General features: G+C 43.6%; 5 non-coding genes across 5 annotated transcripts; all 5 read right to left on the bottom strand.

Annotated features, from left to right (window-relative positions):
• Positions 1 to 14,488: 14,488 nt before the first annotated feature.
• trnaa-ugc (transfer RNA alanine (anticodon UGC)) lies at positions 14,489 to 14,570 on the bottom strand. Its single transcript has one exon. It is a non-coding gene; the product is annotated as a tRNA-Ala (tRNA).
• A 265-nt stretch (positions 14,571 to 14,835) lies between these two features.
• trnaa-agc (transfer RNA alanine (anticodon AGC)) lies at positions 14,836 to 14,917 on the bottom strand. The gene has a single exon. It is a non-coding gene; the product is annotated as a tRNA-Ala (tRNA).
• Positions 14,918 to 16,322: 1,405 nt separating this feature from the next.
• On the bottom strand, positions 16,323 to 16,404 carry trnas-aga (transfer RNA serine (anticodon AGA)). The gene has a single exon. It is a non-coding gene; the product is annotated as a tRNA-Ser (tRNA).
• A 1,951-nt stretch (positions 16,405 to 18,355) lies between these two features.
• trnas-uga (transfer RNA serine (anticodon UGA)) lies at positions 18,356 to 18,437 on the bottom strand. The gene has a single exon. It is a non-coding gene; the product is annotated as a tRNA-Ser (tRNA).
• Positions 18,438 to 19,786: 1,349 nt separating this feature from the next.
• Positions 19,787 to 19,868, bottom strand: trnas-aga (transfer RNA serine (anticodon AGA)). The gene has a single exon. It is a non-coding gene; the product is annotated as a tRNA-Ser (tRNA).
• Between the last annotated feature and the right edge of the window lie 2,570 nt (positions 19,869 to 22,438).

Here is a 22,438-nt window from a genome sequence, read left to right as displayed (position 1 = left end):
CACGTGTCAAACTTGAGGCCCGGGGGCCAGATCCGGCACTTCAGATCATTTTATGTGTCTCGTGAAAGCAAATCACGTGTGTCAGCTTGCTACAATGTGTACCGAAATGTCAAATTGTCATGTGTAATAAGTAACGTTGAGGTTTTGCAAAACATTTTTTACCCTAATACAACTCACTTTAACAATAATTGGACAAACTATTATAATTGTAGTATGTATGGAGGAATCATAAAATACTCTGTATGGATGGTATGGATATTCTGTTTGCCCATGACACATCGGAGACTGATGTTGGCCTGAAAGCCGTCGTGCAACCCCAAAAAACATTTTTTTTGACAGGGAAGTGGGAACCACATCGATCCGAGAGATGGCAGCATACGCTTCTCCTTCCATTTGTCACTTGCTTTTGTGAGCATGTTTTACCAATGAAGCCACTCTCCACTCATGCCGTGTGATCTGCGTCTATTTGGGCCAGTTGGCTGATTCAACAAGGCCTCGACACAAGGCAAATTCCACTTTCTGCTTGAATCGCCAGCCTCACAATTGGCAGTCGGCTCTTCGATCCAGAAAAATTGGAGGTGGTGAAAATGTGATTATGCACACTTGAGTTCATTCCTGCATTTCGCAGGGTCACAGGAGTCTTATTTATCAGCCACTTCATGCAAGACACTTGCACATAGAACAATCCAGTCGAAAAGCTGCCCAATTTGTTTCATTTTGACATTGAGCACTATGCAGATGTTTGGGGTAGAGTGGCCTCCTCTTCCCCGCGTGTTCGTTGAATTTCGGACGAGGAGAATGTTGGAAATCCAAATAAAGGCTGGAGGCGATGAACAGTTCCTTCGAAGGTTTTTAATTTATTTTCTGCAGTTTACGAATCGATTCGGGCTCCTGAGGGGTCCAGATTTGAATCAGGAAGCGTAGAAGAAACACATTCATGAGATTATATAGAGACAATATGATAATGAGAGGCGGTTAGGATGTGTTTACTTTTTTAGTTTTGATTTTGAGCAGCAAATTTGGAGTTACATATTGGTGCTCACCAGGAATGCATAGGCAAAATTGCACAAATTTTCACTTGAAAGAATAGTGGCGATCTTGGGATTTTTTTCTGTTCAATTTTCAAACTGTGTAAATTTAATACACTTCATCTTCAGCATGTTTAGTGCCACTTTTGTAAGTAACCACGCCCCCGTCCAGGCCACGCCCCCGTCCAGGCCACGCCCCTTCCGCTTTTTTCATCACTCGCCATTGCCATGTATGATTATAAAATACATTTTATAATTGTAGTATGTATGGAGGAATCATAAAATACTCTGTATGGATGGTATGGATATTCTGTTTGCCCATGACACATCGGAGACTGATGTTGGCCTGAAAGCCGTCGTGCAACCCCAAAAAACATTTTTTTTGACAGGGAAGTGGGAACCACATCGATCCGAGAGATGGCAGCATACGCTTCTCCTTCCATTTGTCACTTGCTTTTGTGAGCATGTTTTACCAATGAAGCCACTCTCCACTCATGCCGTGTGATCTGCGTCTATTTGGGCCAGTTGGCTGATTCAACAAGGCCTCGACACAAGGCAAATTCCACTTTCTGCTTGAATCGCCAGCCTCACAATTGGCAGTCGGCTCTTCGATCCAGAAAAATTGGAGGTGGTGAAAATGTGATTATGCACACTTGAGTTCATTCCTGCATTTCGCAGGGTCACAGGAGTCTTATTTATCAGCCACTTCATGCAAGACACTTGCACATAGAACAATCCAGTCGAAAAGCTGCCCAATTTGTTTCATTTTGACATTGAGCACTATGCAGATGTTTGGGGTAGAGTGGCCTCCTCTTCCCCGCGTGTTCGTTGAATTTCGGACGAGGAGAATGTTGGAAATCCAAATAAAGGCTGGAGGCGATGAACAGTTCCTTCGAAGGTTTTTAATTTATTTTCTGCAGTTTACGAATCGATTCGGGCTCCTGAGGGGTCCAGATTTGAATCAGGAAGCGTAGAAGAAACACATTCATGAGATTATATAGAGACAATATGATAATGAGAGGCGGGGAGGTACGCCTCTCATGCAAATCCCAGAAACAAAAGTAACATGACATCTGACCCGGTGTGGCTGGAAGAAGGTGGGAGTGGTGAGGTGAGACCAAACGACCACTACCCACCATTTGGTGTGATGGCAAGTTCCAGAACCCCCGCTGTGCATACATCCTGAGATAAGAGGTCTTCCCAGGGGGGCTTAACAGCGATCAGGGACCCACCCAAGGTGCGGGGGGACAACAGAAGACACTTGGGGGGCTGTTAATCAACCAAGGAGGAAGAAAATAAACTTTAACACTACATACGTTGTTTTAAGTGTGCAAACAGATGTTCAGGAAAGAGACTGAGATCAATAGTACTCATAGCAAAGCGAAGTCCCTCAATAGTTGCAACACAGATACTTGAGATAACAGTTCCTCTTTTGATGTTGACATGTCCTCTGGAGGGGTCCTAAAAGTGGTGGGGGTGAGGGGGTACCAAAGGTGATTGTAATCACAGTAAGCAGGAAATACCTTCAACAGCATTCTACATTGTTTCTTTCAAATCCAGCTAACAGAGAGGAATCATATCTTAACACAGATTAAGGTGGTTGTGGTTGCCACCTTGTCAAACTGAAAGCAGTTTCTTCAAGGCCACCCACATTTCACTTCACAGGCGGGGGGTGATTTTCCTCAATTTTGTGAAACTTCCATACAGACTTAAAATGTTCAAGTTTTTCAATAAAACACTTTCAGGTCGGCGGAAGAAAAATCCACTTTGATGCAGGCGCCTGGAGAGGGTGGGACCGATACGGTGGCGGTCCCCGGCACCCACCAGATCCCCCATTGTGTATACTGCCATGTGGAAGCGGCATCCGGCTGGAATTGACTTGGAAAAACTGCCACCCGCCATTAGGGTTTCAAATTATGTTTTTAATCTTGTGTTAGGCTTTCAAATTATTATTTTTTCACTAGGGTTAAGGATGTACAAAGAAGGGTTTCAAATTAGGATTAGGGTTTCAAACTAGGGGTTTCAACTCGGTTTTGGATTTCAAATTAGGGTTTTAAAGTAGGCTTAGGAATTCCAAGTAGGATTCGAGTTTCAAACTAGGGTTTAATGTCAAGAAACAATAGAAGATGATATTGTGGACAGTTACACAAAGAACACAGTGTTATGAAAAGACAGATGTTGTATGTATGCGTGTGTAAATGTGTCCAAAATCCAAGCGTGCACCATGAAGTGTCATGCTAATGTCATTTACATGCTGCCACATGATCGTTCTCACCGAGGATGTTCTTTAAAAACCGAAGTTGGGCGTGGACATTCCCACACAAACTGCCATCGCCGCACTCCTAGCATAATTTCTTTTTCCTGCCGCCATGTCCACTAAAATCAAGTTTGCCGCTCTTTTCCTCGTTTTAGGTTTGTGCGTTTTTGCACATGGCGCGCCCACCGACCTGACGCGCGCCTTCTGCAAGATCGTCTGGTAAGACCGCACGACCTTTGTCTTTGTTATGAAGTTTCTAGCGGACATATTTATGCAAAGGTAATTGCAATTCTAATCCTGGATTACGCAGATGAGTAAATTTAATCTGTCCAGGCTGCTGGGTGTGCCGTGCAATCAGGCCAACATGGCCATTGTGACTCAAATAAAAGCAATGGGCTCATACAAGGTAAGAAACGAAGGGTTAATTCATGTAGGTATGGATTCATAGACGACAAACTTCCCACTCTGTGTTGAATGCAGCTGGGACCGGTGACCCCATTGCTCATCCAAGCCAACCACACCTCTGCAGTAGGTCAGATGGAGAGTGTTAACTTCACCATATCGTCCACTGCCATGAGCCTGGGTTGCCGCGTGGATGTAAGTGCTTTTCTGTTGCATTACTTGTCATATTGTCATTGTACCACAGGGTGCAACGAAATGGAACAGACATGACCCATCCAGGAGACATAGAACAAACAATGACCAACAGGGGAATCCAGAACGGGAGTCGCCTTTTACAGCTTGCCTTTTACATTTTTGCTGATGAAAAGGAAAAAACAAAGAAAGAAGGGAGAAGGAGGCAAAAGAACAGCCCCAGACTAAGCCCCTTTAAGGGGATTTAGGGCAGGGGTGTCAAACTTGTTTTTGTCGCGGGCCAGATTTTAGTTCCAGTTTCCCTTGGAGGGCTGTTATGAAACCATGTGAAGGAGTGAAAAATAACAGTTTTTTTCACCAATTGTTTAAATGAAAGTAACAGTAGGGGTTTGGGAACAAGAAAATGCTTAGAGTATCACTGTTATGTATTACAAATGACAATTTGAAATTTTGGTCGAGATTTTAATAAGCATCATGAAAGTTGACTTCTTGGATTTGCTTTCGCGGACCACATAAAATAATGTGCCGGGCCAGATCTGGCCCCCGGGCCTTGAGTTTGACACCTGTGATTTAGAGGGAAAAGAAAATAAGCAAACCAGCAAACAGGCACACTAACATGACAGACAGACTAGCACATGTGGAGATAAAGTGGGGAGTGTCGGAGGGGAACATAGGGACCAGATGCAGTGGGCAGCCATCAAGGCGACCCCACATCCCATCTGCAGCTGCGCCATAATAGAAAAAGGGGAAAATAAAAACATGCTCAAAATTGGAGATGAAATGCCATGTATTGTACTTCATGCCATGTACAGCACTTTGTATGCAGCGATGGCTGTTTGAAAGTGCTCTATAAATACAGTTGAGTTGAGTTCAAAGGACTGTACAAAATTACAAACCGTTTAAAGCCGCATCATAGCCAATAACACGATCCGCATTTAGAATATTTCATGTATTAGCAGTGATTCTGGTTCTCGTAGCACACATTGAGCATCGCTGGTGTCGATGGAGTAACTCACTTCAATTGCGACTTTGTTTCAGGGTGCGTCAATGTCCGCCTTTTGGTCCAGCCTGTTTGATAACGGCACCAACTATTGCAATCTCCGCAATGTGATGCAAGGTAGGCTTCTCTGCCCTTCATTTTTAATCCCCAATGCTCATTTTTTTCTTTTTTCTTTTTTTTTTTCCCCATCGCTACCATTTCCCGTCTGCGCAGGAAGTGGCCTCGCCAAGGCTCCGGGCTTCACCGAGTACACCAACGAGTGGCTCTGCCTGGGTTATGGACTCTCAGCCTGCAAAACCACATGAGTCGGAAAATGTTTGTGTTGCCTTTGCTCCGAATAATAATGCAAATAAAAGCTGCAAGCAATGATGAACCTTCTAATCTATGCCACTGACAGAACAATTCAACGTCCCTCCGCTCGACGGCAGTCGGCACAATAAACCCATGTATCCATCACATTTTGCTTTTCATACAGTTCAACTAATAGGCCATGGCTTCCTGCGACTATATCAGCTTTGTGGTCAACTACAGAGGCACACTTTTCACACTAACTACATTTGTGAGTGAATTGATTGATTTCAGTACACATTTCTTGCGACATGCTTGTTTGGTGGTGTGAGATATTCCTCATGTCAAATATGGGCCTTGGTTTCTTCAAGCTTGGGACGGAGTAGCAACAAAAGGATCCTTAAAATGTCTGACAAAAATGTGAAGTTTACACAAGGAAGCGTTTTTCATGAATCGGAATTCCAAATTGATTACACATGACACTTGACAGATTTGTTAATGGCCTTGTCTCCTCTGTTGTTCACTCTCTCATGATACTTTACCCATTTTTTTTGGAATAAAATGCTCATTTTATTTCTCAGCATTTCCTGTATCTGTGCAGTTAATCAGTTGTGTTCAATAAAAGGAACATGGAGCACTTTTTCAGGATTGTTTGCAAAACACAACATCCTCGCTTTACGTGACCCAAAAGCGTACAAACAGAGCCAAGCAATTGTTCCCGTTACAGCAGTGGTGGGCACCCTCCGAATTTGCAATGCATTTTAGCCAAACACAGATTTTTGCATGATATTGACATAAAGTGGCGCCCTGAGATGCGATTTTGTTTTAACCCTTTCATGCGCCCTCTAACCTGATACATGGAAAACTGTCCACTGTAGTAACCGCTGTCCCTGTTAGGGTTAATAAGGAAATTTTTACTTATTTCACGTTATTATATTGGATGTAAAATCAACGAATAAAACTTCAATAATTCATCCAACCAGTCTCTGAAATAGCGTAAATACAATGCAAAGTGTTGAACAGTTCACTGGGGTGCACTGGAGGGCAGTACACTACTGTTGCGCAGACAAGTCAGGTGCTTCACTGAACTACTGCAAGTGACTCGGAAAGCCAGAGTCGATTACCGTTGCCATTTTTGCGCAGAGGCGCATGACTGTACTGTACATTCCTGCGAGTATTTATATAGTTCATGTTCAAATATCTATTGGTTAAAACGTCATGCAGATGCTATTTGTTAGCCTGTCAGTGGCATTTTTCATTGTTTGTCGGCATTAAGAGATACAGACATGCCAAAGGCAAAGCTATGTGCTAGTTGAAACGTGTCATTGTCTCGGTTTACTTTGACAGTAAAAATGAGTTCACTGGCACCGCAAAACAAGTGCTTTGGCTCAGTAAGGTTGAAAAAAAAAACAGTTTTAGGCCATTCAAATTGGAAAACATATGCTATAAAGGCAGGTTTCTTAAACTCCTGACCACGGGGCCTGCTCTGCTGCATCTTTTTGATGTTTCCCTCCTCCAATACACCTGATTCAATGATCTGCTCATCAAAGCTCTCCAGGAGCCTGAGAATGATCCTGATCATTTGATCAGGCGTATTGGAGGAGGGAAACATCTAAACCAGGGGTGTCAAACTCATTTCACATTGTGGGCCGCTATGGCCTCAGTAGATGTCAAGTGGGCCGGAACTTTAAAATTATACCATACTCTGCTATCTTCTTCTTCTTCTTTTCCTTTCGGCTTTTCACTTTAGGGATCGCCACAGCGAATCAGTTGCCTCCATCTAACCCTGTTTTGTGCATCCTCTTCTCTCACCCCAGCTACCTTCATGATCTCTTTCACTACAGCCATATACCTCTACTTTGGTCATCCTCTCGGTCTCCTGCCTGGCAGTTCAAGACTCAGCATAATTCTTCCAATACATTCACTCTCTTTCCTCTGGACAGGTCCAAACCATCTCAGTCTGGCCTCTCTGACTTTTTCTCCAAAACCTCTGACATGAGTTGTCCCTTTGATGTACTTATTCCTGATCCTATCCAACCTGGTCACTCACAAAGAGAACCTCAACATCTTCATCTCTGCCACCTCCAGCTCTGCCTCCTGTCTTTTCTTCAGTGGCACTGTCTTAAGTCTAAACAGCATGGCTGATCTCACCACAGTTTAATACACCTTTCCTTTCATCTTGGCTGAAACTCTTCTATCGCACATCACACCTGACACTTTTCTCCAGCCGTTCCAGCCTGCCTGTACACGCTTCCTTACCTCTTTTCCACACTCTCCATTGCTCTGTACAGTTGACCCCAAGTACTTAAAATCCTCCACCTTCTTTATCTCTTCTCTTTGTAACCTCACTCTTGTATTTGGGTTCCTCTCATTCACACACGTACTCCGTCTGGCTGCGACTGACCTTCATTCCTCTCCTTTCCAGGGCAAACCTCCACCTCTCTAGTTTCTCCTCCACCTGTTCCCTGCTCTCACTACAGATCACAATGTCATCTGCAAACATCATAGTCCATGGAGATTCCTGTCTAACCTCATCTGTCAGCCTGTCCATCACCATCGCGAATAAGAAGGGGCTCAGAGCTGAACCCTGTTGAAGTCCCACCACCACCTTTAATTCCTCCGTCACACTGGCAGCACACCTCACCACTGTCTTACAGTTATCATACATGTCCTCCACTGCTCTAACGTATTTCTCTGTCACCCCAGACTTCCTCATACAATACCACAGTTCTTCTCTGGGCACCCTGTCGTACGCTTTCTCCAGATCTATAAAGACACAATGCAGTGCCCTCTGACCTTCTCTGTACTTCTCTATCAACATCCTCAAAGCAAATACTGCATCTGTCGTACTCTTTTTTTGGCATTTAACCATTCTGCTGCTCACAAATACTCACTTCTGCTCTTAGTCTAGCTTCAACTACTCTTTCCCATAGTTTCATTGAATGGCTCATCAACTTTATTCCTCTGTAGTTACTACAACTCTGCACATCTCCCTTGTCCTTAAAAATGGGCACCAGCACACTTCTCCTCCATTCTTCAGGCATCTTCTCACCATATAAGATCCAGTCAGAAATGCCACTGCCACCTCTCCTGGACACTTCCATACCTCCATTGGTAAATCATCAGGTCCGAGTGCCTTTCCACTCTTCATCCTCTTCAATGCCCTCCTCACTTCATCCTTGCTCCTGGTCTACAACAGTAACAAAAATATAATGTCTTTCCTTTGTTTTGGTATTGTGAAGCCCAAGAACAAAATGTTTAAATTTAATGATCATATCTTTTACAAAACAATTCATGAAACACCTTAGATTTCCGAAACACAAGATTTATAAAGAAAGGATTTTTAAAAACCATTTACACATGTGCATATAAAATCTAAATTTAATCCCTGCCTACACTTTACAAACTAAAGAGAAACAGTGTGCCCCTAGCGGATAATCCATGAATTGCTTCTCATTAAAAATATTTATTCCGTGTCTTTTATGCCTGATCAAACCTCCTCGGGCGCAGGTTCCGGTCCGCGGGCCATATGTTTGACACCACTGATCTAAAATATGGTGGAAATCAGCCCTCAATAAGGCTTTTAGGGAAGGCTTAATAGAGGGGTCCGGCAGACCTGCAGCCCGCCAACCCAAATCCCAAACCACAACGGCCTCTCTCAGCTTGTCTCTCTCTATTATAGGGACTTGTTCCTGAATCATGTGTGTGTGTGCGTGTGTGTGTGCGTGTGTGTGTGTGTGTGTGTGTGTGTGTGTGTGTATTGTGTGTTGTTACGCAAAAGAGGCATTGACTACCTGTTACTGTCATTAGTCTGGGAAGGCCGTTTCATTGGTGATGCTGATTTTCCACCCCAAATGCAGTTTAAGGCGAATAAGGCATCATCGACATCACGCAAGTCACATGTCCAGGCCATTTCTGAGTAAACGGAGCTATTCTCTTCGTGTGCTCTTTGTTTATTGCGGTGACCTGAAGTAAGAGCATCATTTTTGGGAGGTCGGGTCAGAGCATCTTTTTCCCAAAGGATTTGATGCGCCAAGGTTCTGTCAGATCAATAGAGAGGGAAAAACCAAGGACATAAAATCTGACCTTTTCACAGGCGGTTCTGAGCATTTTAAGTGTGTGGAGAATGTCTGCAAAATTGCCCATCCACACTGAGGAAATTCATGTTAGCAAAGATTAAAAAGGCATGTGAGTTAAGACAGGCTTGTTTATGGGCGAAACTGTACAGCACCAAACAGGAATGTCTTTTGTGGGGTTTTTTGTCTTTTTTTTCCTCACTGGAAGTACGTAGTTTAATGAATGTTTCAGCTGTGATCAAGCCGTTTCGGCTGACCGGATGCTGTTGGCTACCCATATCTGATGATGCTAGTAGAAAAGATTTGTTCATTCTCACGCAATCTCCCCAAAGGAATCAAGATTCAAGGGGAAGTCAACCCCTAAATTTTCTTGACAAGACTATGTTGTATACAATTCTATTTGTCTAAATATGGCATTCAGATGAATATTGTATTTGTGGAATATGAGTTACGGCGTAAAATGCAACCGTTTTGTCCATCTCAGACCATTTTTCCACTTGCCGTGGACTGAAAATGACATCACCATTGCTTAGGTTGTTGCCTGAGCCCTGAGTGGTGAGGTCTTTTTCAGTCCATAGCAAGTGGCAAAGAACATTTCTGACTTGACTTCCCCATCAAAATGATCGAAAAAATACATGATGCATACAATGAGCCAATTTAGTTGAAAAAAAAAATCCCCTCCCCCCAAAACAAGTTTCAAATAAAATAAAATAAATTATGTAAAAACTATGACTAAATACAATAAGAAGAATATGCATATATTCTCATTTTATTTTTTTTATTTCAAAATGATTCCACAGAAGCACATTTTGTTGCTTAAAAAAAACCCAAAAATGTAATCTTAAAATGAAAATGAATGAATTGCATAATTATATACATCCAATCCAATCCCATACATCTTTATTTATATAGTGCTTTCACAACAGCTGCAGCTATTACAAAGCGCTTCACAGAACATTTGACATAATATCACAATATTACAACAGAACACATGAAATTACTGAAAGTATTTACGTATCATCTTGGAATTAAGATTTCCACGTATAACCCCCGCAATGGGTTTCCATCTCCCCGATTGTGAAACACTGATTTAGAGCATTTATATGGAGAAATTGAAAAATGGCCAGAATATTCCACACATTTCATTTTTAAAATGCCTGGTCTTTTTTTGGTTTCTGCCTGAAAATGGATAGCATAGGCGTCAAACTCAAGGCCCAAGGTCAGATTTGGCCTACCATATCATTTTATGTGATCCGCAAATGCAAATTATGTTCACGGTCATAGCGGCCCTCTGCAGGAACCCACGACTCCATTGTGGCTTGTGACAAAAATGAGTTTGACAACCCTGGAATAAATTAATAAATACAATTGATCTCTTGACCAAAAATATGAGGAGATGAATATCAGGGCTTACACTTTGTCACGCATGATGAGAGCATATCACTGGTGTGGTGCCTTATGTAGTCTGTGACGAGATCATGTCCGCATGCGCAATCCAAAGTGATTGCTGTTTGACAGTTGATTAAAATCCACAAATCGATTTGAATTGTACAAGAAAGAAATGCAAAATCATGTGGTCCACGAGTAACACATTCATCCCAGTCCACAGTGGCAGTCACAAGACATTGAGGAAAAATAATAATGCAGTAAAAAAACAAACAAATACATATTCCCTCGCAAAAGCTTCGTCCTACCAAAAGATTAATGAACTACCGGTAATAATATAATCGTGTGACCAGATAGTGTGTACATTGTGCTTCACTGTACCTCTTCTGGCACTTTTAGACATTTATATTCATAAACTACTAAAAAGTAAAATATAAATATTTCCCCTTTGTTCTCTGGTTTGAAATTTTTGCTGTATGAAATTATTGTTTGTTTAATTCATTGATGAAATACTTATATCGTTTTTTGTTTTTTTTTTACATATTACTGTCCGGCGGCACAGCACGCTGGTTGTCTGGTTAGCACGTCCGCCTCACAGTGCAGAGGTGCTGAGTCCGGCTCTGGCCTTCCTGTGTGGAGTTTGCATGTTCTCTCCGGGCCTGCGTGCGTTTTCTCCAGGTACTCTGGTTTCCACCAACGTTCCAAAAACATACATGGCAAGTGAATGGAACACTCCGAATTGTCCCTCGGTGTGAGTGTGAGTGTGGATGGTTGTTCGTCTCTGTGTGCTCTGCGATTGGCAGGCGACCGGTTCAGGGTGTTCCCCACCTCATGCCCAAAGACAGCGAAGATAGGGTCCAGCGCGCCCGCGACCATCATGAGGATAAGCGGATTAGAAAATGGATGGATGGCTGGGTGGAAAATCCGAGTCCAGAAAGGAAAAACTCTGCCACACTTTGGTTTAAGCCACAGGTGCTTCTACTCAACGGGCAGGTCAGCGAGCCGAGGAGCTTTTGAATCCAGCTACCTTAACTTTTCTTGGATGTTGCATTCTTTTCAATGAACTATTTGATTAAAAAAAAAAAAAAGGACTCTACTGTATCCTGAAAGCAGCCACAAAGGGTCGTCAGTGTTGATAACATCATCAAAAGTAATAAACGCAGAAATTTATGATGCAGGCAAGTAAAGCTTTATTATTTCAAGAGCAGAATATGCGAAAAACATTCTCAGTGAATTTCTTATGCTTTAGTTAAAATGTAAAAAAAAACAAAAAAACATTACATTGGTGCTTTGTTTTTCTTTATTGCTTTTTTAAATTTTTTTAAATTTTTTTTAGACTTTGCAAGTTGCAAGTCCATAGCCCAGGCAAGCCCATTCGTTGGTCATCTCCATGAAGCCTGGACCACTGTTGAGTCCGCTCGCTGGGTTGGAATGACCAAAAACAACAAGAACAAAAAAACAATAGTATTAGCATACGCATTAAAAAAAAAAACTTCTTGAACAGGGGGAGCTGACCTGAAAGCAGATCGTAGAGGTTGCAGTAGTTGAGGCCATTGTCCAGAAGGCTGGTAAAGCCGAGAGAGGTGGACTGAGCCTGGTAAAAAAAAAGGAGAAAAAAGGTGTGTGTGTGTGTGTGTGTGTGTGTGTGTGTGTGTGTATATATATATATATATATATATATATATATATATGTATATATAGATATTTTTTTTTTCCAATTCACTTTGCAATACTATTTTTTTCTATTTAACAAATAAGAGACCGAAACAACATCCCTGAGTGAAGAAACACGTTCAACCATTCAGGCCAATACTCTTAAACTGGACAATGTCAGATTAGGTGGATTTACAGTCACGCGGCAGCCGGTGCTCATCACAGTGGAGCTGAAGGTGAAAGTGATGTTCTCCGCTTTGAGACCATCTGCCGACGTGTGGTTGGCTGTGACACCCAGAGGAGTGCCGACCACCAGCTGTAGGAACATTTTGATGGTTGGGAAAACCACTGAAATATGTTGAATAAATTTGCTGAAATGACTTTGTGATGAAAAAAACAACATTACCATGTAGTGACACTTGGCACAGCCAAACATGGGGTTGAAGGCTTGGATCTGCTGCACCAATTTGGTGCTGACCTCCGCACAAGTTGAAGGAAAGAGCCTAGAGGAGCAGAGACGATGTCAGATTGGGTCTTTGAAAACAGGGGACGTTCTTTTCTCTCATTTTACATTTTAAATTAGTGCCACGGGTCACAGTGTACTTCTAATTTGTGTCAGAGGGCCATAAAAATGTACAACTCTGTCGTCATGTGACATGTATGGTACACAAAAAAATTCACTCATTATTGTTCATAATAATTAGTGTTTGGGAAAACAACGGGTTTTAAATCAGAGATGTGAGTAAAGTTTTCGAAATGAACTTTTTGCGCTGATTCTGAATCTGCCCTTGTTTTATCTCTCTGTTGACCAGTGTGATTAAATTTGACAATTGGTAACTCTGGTTTATTTTAGGAAAAGAAATGAAGTAAAAGGAGATGATTTGATTTGACAGATGACCTGGCCCAATGTGTTCAATATGAAATTAATGTGGCGTTAGGGTTAAGAATCTTAGCGTCTAACCTGACCCGACCCCCAACCTTGGCACTTAAGCGCAATAGTTGGCCCACCGTCATTTCATGTGCAATGTGACTTACCAGAGTGTTCTGCAGAAGGCGTGGTAGGTGGGCCCGGGGAGAGGCACGGCAGACACAAACAGGAGCAGCCCGGAGAGGAGAATGAGAGCCTTCATGGTGGCAGATGCGGGAGGTTGTTGTGGGACCAACAGCGACCGTTGGCCCCATCCTTTTATACAGACGGGGTCATTCGTCCATCTGTCCCGACTCAGTCATGCGCTCGGCTCCATGGCGGCCTGACATTGGATTGAGCACGGTTCACACTGAGCCCGAGTTCTGAGACAATGACAACTATTTTGCAGCACAAATGTTACCGTGGCCCCGTGATTAAGATGATGGACCAGAAATCCAGTCTTGTCTCCCTACCCAGGTTGAAGTCCTGTCAAGAGTGAATACAGTTTGGAGATTTGAAATCAAACATGCTGACGTTCTCGAAGAAAAGCACAGAATTACAGAAAATGTTTTTCCGATAGATGTACAGGGTCAGCAGGATTTTAAACGACACGGGAAAATCCCAAAGGATTTGAAGGTCAATCGCCTTAAGCACTCGGCCACGACCACTGATTTGATATCTATTGGGTGGCATTTTTGTAGGAGAATAATTTTGAGGGTCGTGTTTCGCCTTGAGCCCGAGTCCTGAGACAATCGCAATTATTTTGAGGAACAAATGGTGGCGTGGCCTGGTGGTAATAGCGAAAGACAAGAAATGCAGTTTGGTCTCTCGACTCAGCTTGAAGTCCTGTCGACAGGTAATGCAGTTTGGAGATTGGACATTAAAGATGCTGACTCTGTCAAAGGGGAGCACAGCATTTCAGGAAATATTTCTCCAAGAGGTGATCGTTGTTGGCAGGAGTTGAACGTACGTGCGAAGAACCCAATGGATTTCTCATCCATCGCCTTAACCACTCGGCCATGACAACCCAGCTGTTTTTATTATAAGTAACATTTTTGTTGGAGAGTACTTAATTTTGAGGGCTGTGCAGGAGTCCCGAGACAATGGCGGCTATTTTGCACCACAAATGTTGGTGTGGCCCCAAAGTGAAGATGAAAGACAAGAAATACAGTTGGGTCCCGGTACCCAGGTTGAAATCCTGTCGACAGTGAATACAATTCTGAGGTTTGATTTAAAACATGCTGACTCTCTGGGAGAAAAGCACAGCATTTTAGAAGATTTGGAGACACTATTGATACTTTTTCTTGGCAGGATTTGAACCTACGCTGGAAGATCCCAATGGATTGCAAGTTCACCACCTTAACCACTCGGCCACAACAACTGATTTAAAGTTTATTGGGTGACATTTTTGTAGGAGAATAATTTTGAGGGTCGCGTTTCACCCTGAGTCCGAGTCCAGAGACAATGCAGTTATTTTGAGACACAAATGGCGTGGCCTCGTGGTGAAGACGAAAAACAAAAAATGCAGTTTGGTCTCTCGACCCAGGTTGAAGTCGTGTCGACAGGGAATGCAGTTTGGAGATTTGACATGAAAGATTCTGACTCTGACGAAGCACATTTCAGAAAATGCTTCTCCGAGAGGTGATTGTTGTTGGAAGGATTTAAACCTACGCGGGAAGATCCCAATGGATTGCTAGTCCATCGCCTAAACCACTCGGCCACGACAACACAGTTGTTTCAACAATAGGTGACATTTTTGTAGGCGAGTACTTAATTTTTAGGGTCGTGCAGGAGTCCTGAGACAATGGTGGCTATTTTGCACCACAAATGTTGGTGTGACCCCATAGTGAAGATGATGGATGAGAAATGCAGTTTGCAGGTTGAAGTACTGTCAACAGGGAATGGAGTTTGGCAATTTGACATTAAACATGCTGACTCTCTTCAAAAGAAGCACAACATTTAAGAATGATTTTCTCTGGGAGCGTATCTTTGTCTGCAGGATTTTAACCTACGCGGGAAAATCCCAATGGATTTCAAGCCCATCGCCTTATCCACTCGGCCACGACAACTGATTTGATACTGTTGGGGGAAGAGCGGCCTTTCTCTTCCTCGCGTGCTCGTTGAATTTCGGATGATGAGGATGTTGGTTAACCAAATAAAGGCTGGAGGCGATGAACAGTTCCTTCGAAGGGTTTTAATTTATTTTCTGCAGTTTACGAATCAATTCGGGCTCCTGAGGGGTCCAGATTTTAATCAGGAAGCGTAGAAGAAACACATTCATGAGATTATATAGAGACAATATGATAATGAGAGGCGGGGAGGTACGCCTCTCATGCAAATCCCAGAAACAAAAGTAACATGACATCTGACCCGGTGTGGCTGGAAGAAGGTGGGAGTGGTGAGGTGAGACCAAACCACCACTACCCACCATTTGGTGTGATGGCAAGTTCCAGAACCCCCGCTGTGCATACATCCTGAGATAAGAGGTCTTCCCAGGGGTGCTTAACAGCGATCAGGGACCCACCCAAGGTGCGGGGGGACAACAGAAGACACTTGGGGGGGCCCGTTAATCAACCAAGGAGGAAGAAGATAAACTTTAACACTACATACATTGTTTTAAGTGTGCAAACAGATGTTCAGGAAAGAGACTGAGATCAATAGTACTCATAGCAAAGCGCAGTCCCTCAATAGCTGCAACACAGATACTTGAGATAACAGTTCCTCTTTTGATGTGGACATGTCCTCTGGAGGGGTCCTAAAAGTGGTGGGGTGAGGGGGTACCAAAGGTGATTGTAGTCACAGTAAGCAGGAAATACCTTCAACAGCATTCTACATTGTTTCTTTCAAATCCAGCTAACAGAGAGGAATCACATCTTAACAATACCTATTGGGTGACATTTTTGTAGGAGAATAATTTTGAGGGTCGCGTTTCACCCTGAGACAATGGCTGCTATTTTGAGGCACAAATGTTGGCGTGGCTCATGATTAAAATGGACAAGAATTGCAGTTTGGTCTGTCGACCCAGGTTGAAGTCCTTTTGACGGGGGATGTAGTTTGGAGATTTGACATGAAAGATGCTGACTCTATCGAAGAGGAGCACAACATTTCAGGAAATGTTTCTCCGAGAGGTGATCGTTGTCAGCAGGATTTGAACCTACGCAGGAAGAACCCAATGGATTTCTAGTCCATTGCCTTCACCACTCGGCCACAACAACACACTTGCTTTCTTATCGGTGACATTTTTGGAGGAGAGTACTTCATTTTCAGCACCGTGCAGGATTCCTGAGACAATGGCGGCTATTTTGCACCACCACCAGCTGTGTGATATTGTCCAGCACATGTTCAACATGAGCCTGAAGCTGGGCAGAGTTCCACAGCTGTGGAAAACTTCGTGTCTGGTCCCAGTGCCCAAGACCCCCCATCCAAAGGAGCTCAACAGCTACAGACCAGTGGCGCTGATGTCTCACCTGATGAAGACGCTGGAGAGACTCGTCCTCACCTACCTGCGACTGCTCGTGAGCTCATCACTGGACCCGCTACAGTTTGCCTTCCAGCCCGGCATCGGTGTGGATGACGCCATCATCTACCTCCTCCACTCGGCACTGTTACACCTGGAGATTGCTGGGAGCACTGTGAGAATCATGTTCTTTGATTTCTCCAGTGACTTCAACATCATCCAGCCCAACCTACTGAGTGGACCCTACACCTCATATCATGGATTACAGATTCCCTCACAAACCGGCCACAGTATGTGAAGGCACAAAGCTGTGAGTCAGACAGGCTTCTCTGCAGCACTGGGGCGCCGCAGGGGACTGTCCTGGCTCCATTTCTGTTCACCCTCTACTCTTCGGACTTCAGACACATCACTCCAACCTGCCACCTTCAGAAGTTCTCTGACGACTCTGCAATTGTAGGCCTCATTACAGAGGGAGACGATCGGGAGTACAAGGGACTGACGAAGGGCTTCGTGGACTGGTGCCAGCAGAATCACCTCCAGGTCAACCCCAGGAAAACTAGTGGATTTCTGCAGGAAACAGTCCTCACCTGCACTGATGAAATCCAAGGTACAGACATAGAGAGTGTAACCTCCTACAAGTACCTGGGTGTTCTTCTCAACAATAAACTTGACTGGTCTACCAACACAGACGCCCTGATCAGGAAGGGACAGAGCCTCTTCCTACTCAGGAAAATGAGGTCTTTTGGGGTTCAGGGGTCACTCCTTAAGACCTTCTACAACTTGGTGGTCGCTTCAGCCATCCATTATGGCATTGTCTGCTGGTCAGGCAGCATCTTGGCCCGGTAAAGAGGGAGACTGGAGCGATTGGTCAGGAGGGCCAGTTCTGTCCTGGGCTGCTCCCTGGACACTCTGGAGAAGGTGGGCAAAAGAAGGATGCTAGCGAAGCTAAAATCTATGATTGACAGTCCCTCCGACCCCCTCCATCCCACCCTGACAGCACTGGGTAGCTCCTTCAGCCAGAGACTGTAACACCTGCGCTGCAAGAAGGGGAGATACCGCTGCTCGCTCCTACCGACAGCTGTCAGGCTGCTGAATAAACATAAGTGAAAACCTGTAACCATTGAAAATAGCACAGCCACCTTATGTATGCAAAAGATGCATATATGCAACTTATATTTATATTGCATTCTATACTGTGTACAGTTCTTTTTCTGAAACATTTATTTATTTTGTGCATGCAACACTTTGTCCCCCCCCCCCCAAAAAAAAAAGTTGCTGCTGTAGATTGCAAATTTCCCCAGTGTGGAACAAATAAAGGTTATCTGAATCTTAAATGTTGGTGTGGCCCCATGGTGAAGATGATGGAGGAGAAATGCAGTTTGGTCTGCCGACACAGGTTGAAGTCCTGTCGACAGGGAATGGAGTTGGGCGATTTGACATTAAACATGGTGACTCTCTTCAAAAGAAGCACAACATTTCAGAATTTTCTCCGGGAGGTGATCATTGTCGGCAGGATTTGAACACACTATTTTGCAGCACAAATGTTGGCGTGGCCTCGTGGTGAAGACGAAAAACAAGAAATGCAGTTTGGTCTCTTGACCCAGGTTGAAGTCCTGTCGACAGGGAATGCAGTTTGGAGGTTTGACATTACAGATGCTAACTCTGACAAAGGGAAGCACATTTCAGAAAACGTTTCTCCGAGAGGTGATCGTTGTCGGCAGGATTTGAACCTACGCGGGTAGAACCCAATGGATTTCAAGTCCATCGCCTTAACCACTCGGCCACGACAACTGATTTGATGTCTATTGGGTGACTTTTTTGTCGGAGAATAATTTTGAGGGTCATTTCACCCTGAGCAGGAGGACAATGGCTGCTATTTTGCAGCACAAATGTTGGCGTGGCCTTGTGGTGAAGACGAAAGACAAGAAATGGAGTTTGGTCTCTGGACCCAGGTTGAGGTCCTGTCAACAGGGCATGCAGTTTGGAGATTTGCCATGAATGATGCTGACTCTGTCGAATAAGAGAACAACATTTCAGAAAATGCTTCTCCAAGAGATGATTGTTGTCGGCAGGATTTAAACCTACTTGGGAAAATTCCAATGGATTTCAAGTCCATCGCCTAAACCACTCAACCACTACAACTGAGTTGATGTCTATTGGGTGACATTTTTGTCGGAGAATAATTTTGAGGGTCGCGTTTCACGCTGAGCCCGAGTCCTGAGACAATGGCAGTTATTTTGAGGCACAAATGTTGGCGTGGCCCCATGATTAAAATGATGGACAAGAAATGCCGTTTGGTCTCTCGACCCAGGTTGAAGTCCTGTTGACAGGGAATGCAGTTTGGAGATTTGACATTAAAGATGCTGACTCTCTTCAAAAGAACCACAACATTTCAGAATTTTTTTTTTCAAGAGGTGATCGTTTTCGGCAGGATTTGAACCTATGCAAGAAGAACCCAATGGATTTCTAGTCCATCGCCTGAACCACTCGGCCACGACAACACACTTGCTTTCACTATCGGTGACATTTTTGTAGGAGAGTACTTAATTTTGAGCGCCGGGTCGGATTCCTGAGACAATGGTGGCAATTTTGCACCACAAATGTTGGTGTGGCCCCATGGTGAAGATGATGGATGAGAAATGCAGTTTGGTCTCCCGACGCAGGTTGAAGTCCTGTCAAAAGGGAATTGAGTTTGGTGATTTGACATGAAACATGCTGACTCTCTTCAAAAGAAGCACAACATTTCAGAAAAACTTTTTCCGAGACGTGATCATTGTCAGCAGAATTTGAACCTACGCGGGAAGAACCCAACGGATTTCAAGTCCATCGCCTTAACTAGTCCATCGCCTGAACCACTCGGCCACGACAACACACTTGCTTTCACTATCGGTGACATTTTTGTAGGAGAGTACTTAATTTTGAGCGCCGGGTCGGATTCCTGAGACAATGGTGGCAATTTTGCACCACAAATGTATGTGTGGCCCCATGGTGAAGATGATGGATGAGAAATGCCGTTTGGTCTCTTGACCCAGGTTGAAGTCCTGTCGACAGGGAATGCAGTTTGGAGAATTGACATTAAAGATGCTGACTCTCTTCAAAAGAACCACAACATTTCAGAAAAATTTTCTCCAAGAGGCGATCATTGTCGGCAGGATTTGAACCTACACGGGAAGAACCCAACGGATTTCTAGTCCATCGCCTTAACCACTCGGCCACAAGAACACACTTGTGTTCTTATAGGTGACATTTTTGTAGGAGAGTACTTAATTTTGAGCGCCGGGTCGGATTCCTGAGACAATGGTGACAATTTTGCACCACAAATGTTGGTGTGGCCCCCTGGTGAAGATGAAAGACAAGAAATCCAGTTGGGTCCTGCTACCCAGGTATAAATCCTGTCGACAATGAATGCAGCTCTGAGGTTTGATTTAAAGCAGTGGTCCCCAAACTTTTTCCTATGAGGGCCACCTAACTTTTCACTTCTCTGATAGGGGGCCGGGGTCAGTGTGTAACAGAAAAAGTGTGACTGCAGGAGTATTTAAACGTAAATATTTATTGTTTTCCAGGAACCCACACAAAAGCAAATAACCTTTTCACAGAACAAAAGTCTAGATGTAAATAATAACACTATTAATGAAATAAATAATCACTAAATAACCCTCCCTGGGTTCTTCACAGAAAAAAAGCCAGGAATAAATTACACCATTTATGGAATAAATAATAATCAAATAACCCTCCGGGTATTTACAGGAAAAAGGGAACATAAATTTTCTGTTGAGCCGCGCACAACCTAAACAGGTTCAATTTTAGCTTATTTTTTAGAGCAGAATCTTTTATTCAAATGACTCATATGAGCGGTCTCTCAAAGTTACTGTGTTCCTTCCTTAGAATTCTCGTTGGTTCCAGTCGGCTTGCAGATATCGCTGTTTGCAGCTCGCTCTCTCATCAACTTCCCTGTGAAAACCACAAAGCAAACAGGCTGAGAAACTGAACCCAGTGATACAGTGTCTTCACAACACAACCAGTACCACTCCCAGTATGAGTGTGGTGATGGATTTTATCCCATTATATTTCGATAATATAGTATTTATATATGCTCAGAATGACTCATTAACATCAGAAAAGTGAGCTTACCTTTGTATGTTCATCAATGTGAACTGTGGGCCTGCATCTGGCTGGTGAGAAGTTGAATGTCAGGTTCCATTTCAGTCACTGCCAGTCTCAAACACTGATGCAGATGTTCATCTGTCAATCTTGATCTCATTGGAGCTTTTCAGCAGTTTCATGCGTGAAAAGGTTTGCTCACAGATATACGTGCTTCCAAAAAGTGTGGACATCTTCATTACGTATTTTCTGATGTTGGGGTACGTGTCGTTCGGGAGGGCTGCATCGAAGTCAATGTGACTGCTGGGCTTGAATGTGTCTTTCAGAACATCATAGTTCTGTAACTCGGCCAACTCAAGCTGATTATAAAGCTGGGCTTCATTAATGTCGGCAACAAAGGGGTTCTAGAACAGCCGGATTTCTTTCGAATAAACATGTAGTTCACGGAATCGCACACTGAACTCCGCCTTCAGCATTTCCATTTTCACTTGTCCCAAAAGCAGCTCAAGTTTCACATCAAATCCTTTTATGTTTGAATACATGTCACAAATGAGTTTCCCATGGCCTTGTAGCTGCAAGTGAAAGCTGTTGAGCATTTCTGTCATGTCTGTTAAAAATGCAAGGTGCCATTTCCACTCTGGGTCTATCAGCTCTGGCACCATTTTGTTTGGTGAATGAAGAAATTCGTTAATTTTGGGTAGCAGCTCATAAAAACGCCTCAAAACTCTACCGGCTCAACCATCAGACCTCTGCGCAGTACAGCACATCACCGTGCTCAGATTCCAGCTCAGACAAGAACTCTTGGAACTGCCTGTGTTTAAGTCCCTTTGCTCTGATGAAGTTTATGCATGACACCACAACCTTCATGACAGAATCCCACGTCAATACTTGGCAGCACAGTGCTTGCTGGTGAATTAGGCAGTGGATTTGTATTGGGGTGGTGAAACCCCGTTCTTCCATCTCCCGGTTAATACGTCCTATTAGGCCCCCGAGACGCGCCCACCATACTTGGAGCCCCGTCAGTTGTGATGCTGGCCAGCTTTGACCAGCCCAGTTCTAACTCTTCCATCGTTTGGTGCAATTTGCCGAAAATATCCTCCCCCGTCGTTGGCCCTTTGAGACTTTGGAGGGCTGCCAGCTGCTCACACATCTCAAAGTTCGCGCTAACTCCACGAATAAAAATTAGCAGTTGCGCTGTGTTCTGCACGTCCGTGCTCTCATCCAATGCAAATGAAAAAAATTCAAAATCTTTCGTCTTCTGCTGCAGCTGGGCAAATACATTTCCCATGATTTCTTCAATACGTCTGGTGATTGTACTCGCTGATAGACTCGCGCTGTTGAAGACGTCTGTCTTTCTTCTCGGGGCACACCTCCTCTGCGACAGCAATCATGCATTTCTTCACAAACTCTCCATCGGTAAAAGGTTTACCAAAAATAGTTCAGAACTAAGGAACATTTTAATGCAAAAGCCCAACTTTACTATCAAATAAAAATACACATTAATGAAAAATAAATCAAAATACTCTGGTATTGTTCAGGGGGGGCGGGCCAAATACAGAGGCGGCCCGTGGGCCGGAGTTTGGGGATTTCTGATTTAAAGCATGCTAACTCTCTCGAAGAATATATATATATATATATATATAAAATATTAATATTGATATGACAATAGTAAAACAGATTGTAGAATTTGT

The sequence above is a fragment of the Hippocampus comes genome, unplaced genomic scaffold (assembly GCF_001891065.2).
Source record: "Hippocampus comes isolate QL1 unplaced genomic scaffold, H_comes_QL1_v1.1 scaffold85, whole genome shotgun sequence".
NCBI lineage: Eukaryota > Metazoa > Chordata > Actinopteri > Syngnathiformes > Syngnathidae > Hippocampus > Hippocampus comes.
This window is presented reverse-complemented; position numbering and strand designations above follow the sequence as displayed.